The sequence below is a fragment of the Palaemon carinicauda genome, chromosome 4 (assembly GCF_036898095.1).
Source record: "Palaemon carinicauda isolate YSFRI2023 chromosome 4, ASM3689809v2, whole genome shotgun sequence".
NCBI classification, from domain to species: Eukaryota; Metazoa; Arthropoda; class Malacostraca; order Decapoda; family Palaemonidae; genus Palaemon; species Palaemon carinicauda.
Genome location: NC_090728.1, coordinates 136,692,097 through 136,703,292, shown reverse-complemented (window position 1 = coordinate 136,703,292; position 11,196 = coordinate 136,692,097). Strand labels below are relative to the sequence as shown.

The window sequence follows — 11,196 nt, the reverse complement described above, 5'->3', positions numbered from 1 at the left end:
AAGCAAAGCTTTTCCAGCTCTCTTAACAACGATTGGGGGACCAAAGGGCTTTGCTTGTTGTCAGGAAAATAACCATTATCGCTCGCCTGGAACCTGTCACAGACGGCTCTCCTTTGGAGGCGAACCTACTTCGTGCCCTTTGGGTATGCTGTTTACCCGAATCTGTACGCTCTGCCATATCTGATATGTATAGTTTACCCATAAAGGAGTTGATGACCAAAGCAGACGCCCTTATGGGGAGCCACTTCATGGACCTCCATGAGTGCGTCCGCTCCTGACGACGATTACACCTATTCAACGTCAACCGAAGTTGACGTGATGCCATAGGACACACACGCCTACCCTGTGATGTGCCGGAGCGGCGACAAAGCTACCCATCACCCACCACTCGCTCGCTCTTCAACCAACAACTTCTAGAGACACTTACTGCCACCCTTAGGATGCAGTTTTGCTACTACCACTCTAGATTCGGGGCTATTGCAAAGAAATGTGCCAACGATTGTCATTCTCCAAAAAACGTGTAAGTTGGCCATCACTCGTTGCCTTGGCCTCCCGTGTTTCTAATCTTTTCTTTTTACATGATGCAGAAACAGGCTTACAATTTTTAGTAGGCACGGGTGCTTCTTTTTCACTTTAGCCAAGGGAACTCTTCAGGACACAACATAGTCTGTCTAAGTCTGCCTACGTCAACCTGGTAGATGCCAACGGATCTGTGATACTCACCTAACGTTATGAAAACCTCACATTATCTTTTGAAATCGGTAAATTTAATTGGAAGTTTTTCGTTGCTGACGTCACATTGCTAATCCTCGGTGCGGATTTCCTCTATCATTTCCACCTTTTGGTTGATGTCGCCCACCGACGATTGGTCAATGCAGACTCGTACTTGTCGACACCTCTTCCATCTGGCCCCTCCAACCTGGCTCTCAGCATCAGCTCACTCACAGATGCCTATGCAGTACGCACACCTACTCACCTCATAACAGGAAGTTTCAGTCCAGAACTTCGTCAAAAGACCACGTCTCCTGCCAAATATGGTATTTATCACCATATAAAGACGATGGGACCCCCAGACTTTGCTAAATTCTGACATCTGGCACCGGATTGATTGGCAGCAGCCAAACAGACGTTTGCCGAAATGGAAGAAATAGGCCCTTGCCAAAAGGCCTCCAGTCCATGGTCGTAACAATTACACATCCTCCTGAAGATAGTCGGCTCCCTCTGTCTGTGTGGGGATTACAGGCATCTGAACATGCAAACCAAATAGGATCACTACCCCCTCCCAAACATGGCCGACGTGACCTTCACGCTCGACATCCTGAAGAAGTATTATCAGGTGACTATGAACCCAGAAGACATCCCCAAGACCGCCATCACCACACCCTTCGGTACATACACCTTCAATTACTCATGTTTTGGCCTTTTTAACGCTGGGGCCACTTTTCAATGTCTCCTGGATGGCCTTTTACGTATCGTGTTCAACCGCCTGCAACAAAATGTCCTTGTAGTCTGGTACAACAAGTGTACTTTTGGAGCCATGAAGTGTCGTTCTTAGGGCACCAAAGACTCCTGAAAGAGTCCATCCAATCCCTGAGAATGTAGGACCCGTTCTGAACTTTCCCATGCCCTCGATTGTCAAAGCACTGCAGAAATTCTTAAGCATGATCTACTATTATCACAACTTTCTGCCAGCCATTGCCATCACTCTTGCTCCCCTCTACGCCTCCCTCAAGGGCAAGCAAAAAGACCTGAAGTGGGGCCCCCTTCAAAAAGCGGCCTTCTGCAATACAAAGAACGCCCTATCAACCACTGCTGCTCTCACTTTTCCTGTCCCACATGCCCCTCTCCTTCTCTACACTAATGCCAGTGACGTCGCTGTTGGTGTAGTGCTCAAACAGGTGGTCAGAGGCTCACCCCGCCCATTGGCCTTCTTCAGCAGAAAGCTGCCCAAGTCAGAATCATATTATTCTACCTTCGATTGCAAATTGCTGGCGGTGCACTTGTCTGTCCGTCACTTTCGCCATTTCATAGAAGGTAAGTCCTTCGTCATTCACACAGATCGCATGCCTCTGGTGTACGCCTTCACTTGACAGTCTGACGCCAGGTCCGCCCGTCAACGCCGATATCTCTCCACCATGGCTGAATAAAATTGTACCCTTGAACACGTCCCTGGGAAAAGGAATCCCATTGCCGATGCCCTGTCAAGATATATGTTGGCCGACATTCAATTGGCATAGAATTACAAGCGTGTAGGACTCCAGCACCACCATCCTCTTTGAATTCAGTACTTGATTCTTGCTCCTATGTGCCGACATGTGTTTCATTTCCTTCACGGTATTTCACATCCCTCACGCCGTTCTACTGCACAGCTGCTGAAGACGAAATTCATTTGGCCGGGCATTATTAAGGATGCTAAGGATTGGGTACGTGCCTGTGCTTCTTGCCAAACTTCCAAATTCAGGAGTGGGCACCTTTCCTCAACCTCAGCGTCGTCTCGCTCACATTCCCGTTGACTTTGTAGGCCCTCTACCCACATCACAAAGACCTCGTTACCTGTTTAACGTCATCGACCGCTCGACTCGTTGGCCTGAAGCCATTCCCATGGAAACTGCAACGTCCGTCTCATGTACATCTGCCTTACTCTCAGGATGGTTAGCCTGATTTGATATCCTTGAGCATATTACTTCTGACTGAGATACCATTTTCACCTCTCAATTATGGACATCATTAGCGAATTACCTGGGCATTACCTTACATCAGACAACTGCCTAAAACCCCGCTGCTAATTGAATGGTTGAACGTTTTCATCTCCCCTCAAAGCTGCTTTGATGTTCTGCTGCAAGGACTCCAACTGGTTTACTAAGCTTCCCTGGGTCCTCCTGGGACTAAGCACCACTCATAAAGACGCCCTCGATGTCTCAGCAGCTGAAATTGGTGTATGGCAACCCCTTGGTATCCCTGCCGAGTTTTTTCCTTCTGCAACCTCCTCCGATGATCTCCAGCGCATACGTCGGTTCATGAGAAAATTTACTCCATGCCACCAGACTTACAAGCCCCCAGCGAAGCATCACATACCAACAGACTTGCACCTCGCAACACACGTCTTCCTATGCAGCGACTCTAGTAAGACACCGATAACACCCCCTTGCACGGGCCCGACACAATCCGAAAGCATCTCTTCTAAATATTTGTGGCAAAGAAGTCTGGGTCTCAATTGATCATCTAAAACCTGCTTATCTCCTGCCAGATGACCCGGCTATGGTTTTCCTCTGTAGATCAGGATGCCCTATTTAACATGTACAGTATGTCAGTTCTAGGTGGGGGGGGAGCTATGTACCACCCATGTATCACACGAGCGTACATAGTAAGGACATTTCTCTTTTTTGTATATATTATCCTTTGTATCTTCGCTCTCCACTTGCATTGACAGCAACTTGTTTTAACTTGTCTGCATACTCCATTGTTAACTGTTAACAGAACCGGTTGCCAGTTTGACAATAAATAGCATGTCTGTATACTGTGACCTTCTTACCGGGACCATGTGTGTATATATACTCAATATGTCCTAATAAAGTTACTCTGTTGCTTTCATCTCGTCCTTGAGTCACAGCCTACTCTTGGCTTTTCACTGCCTAAATGTTAATGGGCATTAAACAACGAATACATCAATTACCATAGAAATTTTTTTAAAGATGAGAAAAACAATATTATTAGTTTCTTGGACGCCTGGAAATGTATAAGAGAGAGCTAGTCATAATTGATCTTCAATTATGCATTCACAAGTCTTATGATTCCAGCAGGAGACTTGCCAATGACCAGTTGTAGCGTAGGATGTGACACTTCATCATTTATAATTCTTGATGGTTCAATTAACAGATTTTCCTCTAGCAATATTCATATGAAGTATTTTTTTTTTACTGTAGTTGAAAGATTTGTTTTCATGTTAATCTTTTGGGGTGGATTTTTATAAAATGTCAGCCAGCATTCGGCGATTCCCTTGTAGTTTCTGAGTATGTACAAACCTTGCATTATTCTAATTTCTATTGACGGATACTTATGTACACTTCATGAAATACAAATTTCATTAGAAATGTATCTACATTCACAGTATACCATTAATCAGAAAGGTTTTCCAGTTACTTATATTAAGCAAGTACTGTTTATAAAGCTATTAATAGGATTTGTGATATTCGTAAATATTCTTCACTAGCTTATATTTATCGGTACTGGGTTACTTTTACCATAATTCTTATTAAGTTTATTATAGTGTGTATATTGGTTTATTGAAACTGTTTTAAACATAATACATACTATATTTAAGATAATTCGAGGCTTGAAAGTGATGTTTTCGGTTATTTATGAATTGCCTTGTTTCAGTGATACATTCGATTATCTGGCTGTGTCCCGTACTTTATGTGTCTATATACGCTAATATAATATGGTCATTTGTGATTGGAAAAAGTGTATGTAACCTCACTAATTAGCTTTTAGAACTAGAAGAATATTTTTTCTTTACAGTTGGAAAATATTTCTAGAATTTAGTAATTTGTGTTATTCTTAATTTTGTCTGATACTGAACATCGTATATGGCAGTAGGTTTGATATTTTAAGTTTACTTCAAATTTTAATGGTCCTTTTGCAGCTTAATTTTATATTAGATATGTAAAGAAATTTGTATCTAATGTGAATGATGAAAAAGTAAAAGTTTGTCATCTTTTCCTTAACGTATTGGATGTCCGATGTAATACCTGCTCATGAAGGTAAATATCAAACTTCCCATTGGATCTAATTGAAGAAAATATGTGTTAAAAATAAACGACTCTCATCTTATTGGTATTTCAAAAGTATAGCCTCCGGTAAATAGCGGCCATAACTTTATTTGTTCCCTAGTAACTTATCAACCAAAAATTTAAATTGTTTTAATTTAGTTACCAAAATCACCAATAGTTGAAATCAGTCCTTTTTTCTCTCGCAATGAATTGTATGTTGATGCAAAACTTATAAACATAATACATTATTCTCTGTTTTAGATATGTATTAAGCTTGATTTGTTGGTTGTGCTGGTGCTCTCATATTGAACTTAGCAATAGTCCATCAGTTAGTGCGCAGTTGTTCTTTAACGACAGGTGTTGATGATCAAAATGTTTATGAATATTTAGTAACGTTTCCACCCAATTGCTCAGTAGGGTAAACTCTCTTCCCTCTACAGTAACCCTTCTAGTTCTTTGATGTTAAGTACCAAAGACCCCATCCAATAATAGCGTTCTAAACATTTTAAAGAGAATCTGGAGTTAAACTAATACCATCTAACAGTAATATTCTCCTAAAATATTATTCAAACGATTTATTCTAAAAAAGATCACGTCTTCAAAAGGTAACTCAGCAAACTGCAGTCATACAGATGATAGGTGGATGTCGGTTAAGGTGAAGTATTACTAGAAAATACTTGTCTGTTTACCTCTGACTAACTGCAAGTCATGTATAATAGGCAACTGGTTGAATATTGTACTTTTACTAGTTTCTCTAGTCTAGTTAAGTAAGTTTTTACAACCATTGTATTTACTCATGTGGCATAAATAGACTGTATACTCTTAATTATGCAATCATTTTTGGAGCGGAAGATAATTTCAAAGTGTGGACATAAACAAAAATACTATTCATCTCTATATGTATGAAAAAAAAAATCCAATAAATATTTGTCATTTTTTTTTTTTTTTGGGCAAAATCTGGAATTTTGAATGCCTTATGTGATATGAAACGCTCAATTCATTACGAGCGTAACTCAATGAAATATACAACTGTTTTTTTCTTTATGAACAAAACATATATATTTTTTTTAATTTAATTTATTAAGCTTTTGTAGAAAAGATTACTTCAAGGTTACTGTAAATAAAGATGATCACAAAACCATCAAAAGAATTTTACAAAGACCAACCGATCAAAGAAAAATATTACTAAACTAATATAAAGTTAATCATGGAATCATTTGCATATTTTCCATTTTGTTTTACTGCCCATTAATGCTTACGATAAATATTAGGGAGATATACTTCCTTCCAAATACAATTTGCTATGACTTTACATGGTGCGAGTAACTTCATATATCAATTTTACTTTATATGTGAAGAATTATTTTTACTTTCAAACTACATTTTTCGTTGACTTTACTCTTTTTCCAACATTGACGTATGTATTAAATTGTCTTTCTTTAACATAAAAGTTAAAAATATATTCATCATCATCAAGTAACGAGGACAATGATCTTGTGGAAATGGCTCTTTATTCTGGGACAGCTGGATAAGCAGGCGCTCTAAAGCTTCACGTGTGTATTTTGTGTTCCTTATATTGTAAGTTAGTGTCCCCTGGAAAGTAATGATTATTGTTAGTTAAAAACCGCAAACACATGAGATATCAAGGCAGATATATAGAGGAATTTCAACATGGGAAAATTAAAATTTGCTTATGATATTTACAATGGAAATAGTTACTTTGTCGGAATTAAGAAAAATTAATCTGTCGTCTATTAATGTAAGCTTAGATACTAATAATCTCAGTTTCATAGTTGTGTCCTATTTTTTTTTCTATTTTTTTTAATATGATGTTCATGACATGATTACTCTCTTAATTTTTTTTTATTTTTATTTCTTTTGCCTGGTGAACGTTTGGGTAAAATGAAAAATGTGACTTTTCTTATAGAAAGTCCTTTTAAAATTGACAGTCGTGAGTCTTATGACTGATATTTCATGTCAATTTCAATTTGGAACATGGTATTTTTTCATGTGAGGCTTTGCAGTAAATTTATTTTTTACTGCGTTAATTACACAAGATTTTTTTTTCTAGTTTTGATTTATTTATGTGAGAGTGTGCGTAGGTGTGTGCACGTGTGTATTACAAAACATTTATTTCTAAGTGCACTAAAGGTTTGATCATGAAAACAAACGTAGCAAAGGTATCCACCGATGTTTTTTCTATGTTCATAATTCTTTTATAATATCAAAATGTCTTTAATGGTAGCCTAGTTTTTCAAAAAGAGAAATATAGAATTAGTAAATGACATGATTGCTGTCATGGGTTAAAAAAATTTGGATATTAAAAAATTGAGGAACTAGTTGCTTTGGAAAACTAGAAAACCAAATAAACACTCAAACCTTGTGCGTTGATTATGTCTAATTAGCTCTGTAAATTACAAAATTAAAGCTTGAATATCCAGGCCTATATGGCTTAGGACTATGGAACATGACGTGGGAGATGATGACCTGAGAGGTATTTAGTTAAAAGCTCAAGATAGAGACGACTGATGAAATCTATCTGAGGTGCTTTGCGTCAATAGGCACAGATGATGAGTATGATGATGATGATGATGGAAGATGAAACAATCATAGGATGAATATTGTTTACCCCAAGGATATGGAATAGAGTAAATAAAAAGATAAGAATTCTAATAACACTAGTGAGTACTAAGAAGAGAAGAAAATAAAATTTGACACCTGATTCTTTTTAAGTATATTTTTGTAAGAGCCAAAAATAAGAAAGTTTTACTACAAATTCTTCATTCCGTTATGCATCTTATTTTTTTATTATCATTCCTTCATATCATCATCTTTATTTCTCTCCAAGAACTTTTTTCTGATATTTTACATGTAATATATATATATTTATATGTCTATATATACATATATATATATATATATATATATATATATATATATATATATATATATATATATATATATATATATATATATATATATATATATATATATATATATTTATATATATATATATATATATATATATATATATATATATATATATATATATATATATATATATATATATATATATATATATATATATATATTTATATATATATATATATATATATATATATATATATATATATATATATATATATATATATATATATATATATATATTTATATATCATCATCATCATCATCATCATCGTCAGCCGAAACTAGGCCGCTGTAGGCTAATGGCCTCAGGCATGTCCTTCCTATCGCGTCTATTCATGTTTTTTTCAGTGCTAATCTCTACACATACCCACACATATATATGTATATACATACATATATATACATATATACTATACACCTGTGTTATGTATATATATATATATATATATATATATATATATATATATATATATATATATATATATATATATATATATATATATATATATATATATATATATATATATATATATATACTGTATATTTATGTATATATATTGTGTATTTAATAGTATATATATATATATATATATATATATATATATATATATATATATATATATATATATATATATATGTGTGTGTGTGTGTGTGTGTGTGTGTGTGTGTGTGTGTGTACACGTGTGTGTGTCTGTGTGTGTAGGGGGGTGCTAATGCTACATTTGATAAATGAATATTTATACTGTTAAGAAATAATTTATAACTCACAACCGAATATTTACTTTTGATTTATTTGAAATTTCGCGGAAATTTTGTTGTCAATCAAAATGACACTGAATTTGTTAGGTAACATTATTACATTTTCAATGCCTTTGCATTAAAAAACATCGTGGCCATGCACAGAGGAATATAGTTCAATGATATAAGTTAATATCATAACGAAAAAATAGCTATGCAAATATGAAAATTTCTTACAACGATATTTTTCTCAAAAACCAGACGATGTAAATATTGTTGCAAATAGGGCTATCTGAGAGAAAAGTGTTGTTTAAGTTTTGACAACACAAAGTAACTTTTGAAAATAATTTTTGGGATAATTATTTATTCAAAATAGTCTTTTGCACATGCACACACACACACACACACACACACACACACACACACACACACACACAATACTCACTTACCTGAGGGGTCCAACCGGATGTGAGTTTTCTTGGATTTGTTGGCGTAAGGATGATGGACGTAGAATGGGCAAGAACTTCCTGTGTCAGTTGACGAACGATGACAGTAACGTTGGCGGGTACCATCTGCTGACCCCAAAAGTCGTGTGAAAACTGCAAACTGCAGCTCATATCTAGCCACCGAGAACGCAGTCATATGCACGTGCTAAGGTGTGTGGGTAAATGTTTAATCTTTTTGCTATCAGTAAGTTATAAATAACGGAGCATAATCCTCTGTTATGTTTGTTAAGGTTAGGTTTCGAATTGTTATATTGGTTCGTAGCAACAATGGACATTTTGTGCAAAATTGATCGAAATATGTTTTCGAAGTAAAGAGCATAAATCTGAAGTTCAATCTTTAGTTTTTAATAACTAATTTTAATGGTTAGTTCAAGTCACCACTCAAAGAATTATTATTTAGAGAAAAATTTAACCGACGCTATAATGAATTTTTTTCTTTTGAAAAAAATGAAAGGGCAATATCTATGCTGAATTTCTCATTTCTCCTACCTTTGAGATACCAAATAATGCTAAGGTATATTGTATTACGCCATTTATATTTTTGTTTCCTCGGCCTTAGAACTTATGATGAAAATTAATAGTAAAATGAAAGGTCTCGTAATCGACTTCATCTATGAAAATTCTAAATTAGTAGAGTGAAGAAGAGCGGGGAAAGTTGGTTAGATAAATAATACTGAAGAAGAAAGTTCTTTTGACTTCGTGGTCAATAATTGGTTGGCAACTGACATGAAGTTAAAGAAAAATTATAAAGAACAATAACTGAAATTAATGTAATTTAAGTGGTTTTGTAAGCATACCACACCACACCATACTCATTGAAATATATAACAGGACAATTAATTCCCAACCCTTCTTGTGCTTACCTTCCTTTTCGGACCTGACTGGAGGCGAAGATGGTGCCATCTTCGCTATTGAGGAAAAAAAAAGGGTGAGGCTGGCCCAGCCTTTGATAACTCTTCTCTTTGATGTCCCAGTCGTCAGGATCATCCACATAAACACGACCATGAGCGGACTCCGAGTTTCCACTGGCCGCAGGGGGAAAAGTGAGGAAGGGGAAAGGCAAACGTTATTTTGTTTGGTATTTTCTTTTGTTTTTAAGAATATAGTAAAGTTTTCCCAACAAGGAAATGGTGGTTGCCCAAAATTTAGTTCTATAAAAGAATTTAACTTGAAAAATTTTAGTTTACTGAGAAATGTTCTTTCACTTACATCAAATTTATAAACCAAACAGCATAAATGTGTATGCTTTCAATTGTCTTACAGGCAAATCAAGCAAATTTTACTTGGATGAAAGTTTATTTCTTCTTTCTAAATTGTTTTCCTTACCCAAATAATTGATATAAAAAACAAGAAAGAATAACAATGAATTACTACCACCACTAGGTGCCATCAGTATTCTGAATCAATCCATGAAGACAATATATTAATCTTTAGATTATCTGGGTCTTCCAAAGGTAAACTATTTTGGACGCAGGTTTCATCGGATTGTCATTGACGTCATTGACAATTATCCTCACGATGTTGTTCGCGATCGAGGGGTTCCTTTATCCAAACCTCGGCGCCTCCTCTGCCACTCTCTAAATCTGTATATAGGGAAGACTTTCACTGGTTAGGTTAGGTTAGGTTTAGTTTCCTTTGAATAGGGCCTGTGTCAATAAATTTACTTTTATTATTGCTTACATATGATTTTTACTCGGTTATTATCGAAATATAAAACACATATAATGTAAACTTATATTGGCTACGGATATCTATACTGTGCACTGAGCGAGCTCCCTATGGTTATGCATCAAATTTCCCTCATTATTAATGATTTATAGAATATTATTATATGATATGGCACAACAATAAATAAATTAAAGAAAGAAATGAGGCTATACTACCGTAACCTGAAGTTATATTTTCAATCCATAATTAGAATCTAATACTTAAATGTAAAGTATACAGCCGATGGCATTTATTGGTACAGATCACATATGAATATTGCATTCCAAAATCTCAAGAAAAAGTAAAATACCAACGTAAGTAAAATAGGAAATGGAATAAGTATATTTATATAAAAGGCACATAACAATTCAATTGCTTGAGGTTATAACTTCTGATGTAATCACTATAAAGAAATGTGAGAAAGCTGTAACACTACTCTTAATTGAGTGCCAGGTGATGTAAATGAATACGCAAGGTGTTCGATAGATATTATCTACATTGATTATATTGAAGTTATTTTCAAGCACTTGACCCTTCTTCATAGAGTC

The 11,196-nt window shown here is 35.4% G+C and overlaps 1 pseudogene; it reads right to left on the bottom strand.

The window, feature by feature from the left end:
• Positions 1-1,802: 1,802 nt before the first annotated feature.
• Positions 1,803-11,196, bottom strand: part of LOC137639678 (putative neural-cadherin 2) — a 14,693-nt pseudogene continuing 5,299 nt past the window's right edge.